The sequence below is a fragment of the Notothenia coriiceps genome, unplaced genomic scaffold (assembly GCF_000735185.1).
Source record: "Notothenia coriiceps isolate Sejong01 unplaced genomic scaffold, NC01 NC01_scaffold00020115, whole genome shotgun sequence".
Lineage (NCBI taxonomy): Eukaryota > Metazoa > Chordata > Actinopteri > Perciformes > Nototheniidae > Notothenia > Notothenia coriiceps.
The window spans coordinates 7590-10352 of record NW_011352816.1 but is presented as its reverse complement, the minus strand read 5'-3'; the positions used below and the strand labels follow the sequence as shown (position 1 = coordinate 10352).

Here is a 2763-nt window from a genome sequence, read left to right as displayed (position 1 = left end):
TAATAGCTACTAACTTGAATTTTTATTCAAATTAATTAATCAATTATTTTTTATATTTTATTTATTTAGGCTTTTAGTGACAATCATGTATTGCGTTACAATTATATAAAAAAAAATATTTAAAAAAAGTCTAAATATGATATTTGGCGTCAAATCATCTGAGGCCTGGCGCCCCTNATGTAGAGACAAGGCTTTTAGTGACAATCATGTATTGCTTTACAATTATATGTAAAAAATAAAAATAAATTTAAAAATAAATTTAAAAAAAGTCTAAATATGATATTTGGCCTCAAATCATCTGAGGCCTGGCGGAACCCTCTATTCTGTCTCTAGGAAGAGATTCAGGTGATAAGGGGGGGGGGGTTACCTTGGTTTCTGATTGGCTAATGGTTACACAAGACAAAACATCGTTATGACATCAAAAAGTAGCCAAAATCTGATCAGCTCATTTTCAGACAGGTTTTTATAGAAATGGATCAAAAAGAGAGAGAATCTTTGTTCCTGAAACTTTCAGAGTCTCTTTCCACAGAGGGGACACATGTTGATGTGTGGATTTTGGAAAATAGGTGACCTTCAAATGTGATGTTGCATTGTGTTTGAGTTACCTCTTTGAGCACCGTTGTTGCCTTTGCTTCATCATTATTCACTGGAGTTTCTGGATTGGATGCACTTACTTCCACGGTAGTTTGATATCTATATTTAAAAAGACATTAATCAATCAGGGAGAACAGGGATTTTAACCTTTGTAGACCATTTACATGCACACAAACCTATCTAACATAACAGGGCCCCTTTAAGATACATGTAGAGCATTGGGCACAGATGTCGAAGAGTGATGTTTCTTCACCTGGACACTAGCTGGGACACAGATGTTATCCTCTCCCTCAGCCTCCCCTCTGTCCAGGTGGGCTTGTCACATGACGAGGGGACGCTCCTCAGTGATTGGGTGCGCCGCAGGTTGCTCTTCCAGTCCATGACAAATCACGTCACAGCAGCACTCAGTTTGCAAACAGCTTCATCACCTAATATGAGAGACAGATTGTATTCAAACTAATTACCTGTAAATCTGAGTATCGAAAAATTCAAGTAATGCAATCTGATTACTTTGGCTACTTTCCTCATCAAATGCAATGCAAATAAATACAGGATTAAATAAAGATCAATAAGATGTTTGACCTAATACAACTTAAAGCCCGGCAATAGATCTGTTTTAACACCTTTGAACGTCAATAACGCATAGACAGCAATGAATACGTTTGTTGCACTGTACAAAGATTTTTAAAGATGTCATTCAATCAAAACAGCCTTGCAAATGAGTCGACTAAATCTTAAGATAAAATACGTATGTTTTGGGCTATATAAAGAAAATGTAGAGTAGATGTGTTACCTTACAGCCGTCAGTCAGTGTCTGCTCTCTGTGAAGATTAGAAACTCTTCCGCGATCATCACAAGACCTGCACACGACGCGAAGCATTTCAGAGCAAAGTCCTTTTTCTTCCTCATTACCACAGACGGTGTAAAATGATCTATGAGAAGGACTACAGTATAGTAGGATATACACCCTCAAAGCAATCAGGAAGACCCACTGTGCATCTGCTGCTTTCATCTGGGGTTACAGAAGCTGGTTTGCACAACTCAAAATGGTTGTATTCAACATTTTAATCTGTATTTAGCGCATTTTGTCCTGAGTTTTTAGGAGATTCCTCGATGTTTGATATCAGGTCCAATCCCCAAAGCTCAAATGCAATCATTTGATCTTCAAGCAGCAAGACATCATCCATTAAATTGAAATACAATTAACTTCATTTTGCAATAAAACAACAAATATGATAATATGCAGCTATTTTTGCTTTGTCAGCATTTTGTGTGGGCTGGGTTTTGACGGTCACTGGTTAACACAGACGCTCAGGTTACAGATTTACAGATTTACAGTGCAATACAGTGACGTGTCAGCATTTTAAATGTACAAGTCGAGCAATCCACAAAAGACGTGTGTGAGAGAAACTCCCTTTGCAGACCATTTACATGCACAAAAACCTAGAGGAGAGGGAGAACCCCAACAAGCAGAGTATTGCACCTTTAACATGTGTTTTAGTACTGCTTCCACCTCTTTAGAAAGCATCCCTAAATAACTGTCAAGCTTGTTAAGGGCAGAAGAAAGCTGGGACGTGACAGAGTTTTTTTTAAACTGTATTTTCCTTTTTCTTAAACAACACATACAGTTTCAATGACAAACAAAACCAGGTGTGCAGGTTGTCAATTTTCATTGTTTTTGTGATATAAATACAATAGGCAATAAAAACAGTCATAAAAGTCACAAAAGGGAATTCATTTACAAATAATTTATAATTATGAATGTAATAAGTAGGCTACTTTAAAAACAAGGCAAGGCAATTTTATTTATATAGCACTTTTCAGCACGTGGCGATTCAAAGTGCTTTACAAAATAAATAAATATAAACAAAGTCTTGTAAAAAAAGGTTACAATTTAAAAGGGTTAAAAACAGGTAGAGTCCTGTCAAAGAGGTGAAACTAGTTGTACAAGTATAAGCATACTTTCCTTCAAAATTGTTAATCCATTATCTACCTGTTACTGTACATCTGTTTTGTGGAGAGATTACGCTGGTGATTGATTAGTCATGCCTGCCGAGGCCACGATGCCTCATTGAAGCTGACGGAGAGAAAGCATCATGCCGAGCGTCCTCATTGATATCTCCCCTTTTCAGGTAGGAAACGTAGTATTAATGTTCTCGAACTTTGAAA

General features: G+C 36.9%; 1 long non-coding RNA gene across 1 annotated transcript; it reads right to left on the bottom strand.

The window, feature by feature from the left end:
- Nucleotides 1-611: 611 nt before the first annotated feature.
- LOC104952525 (uncharacterized) lies at nucleotides 612-1449 on the bottom strand. The gene is made up of 3 exons (XR_799118.1): nucleotides 1388-1449; nucleotides 848-1022; nucleotides 612-693 (listed from the first exon to the last, which is right to left on the bottom strand). It is a non-coding gene; the product is annotated as an uncharacterized lncRNA (long non-coding RNA).
- Between the last annotated feature and the right edge of the window lie 1314 nt (nucleotides 1450-2763).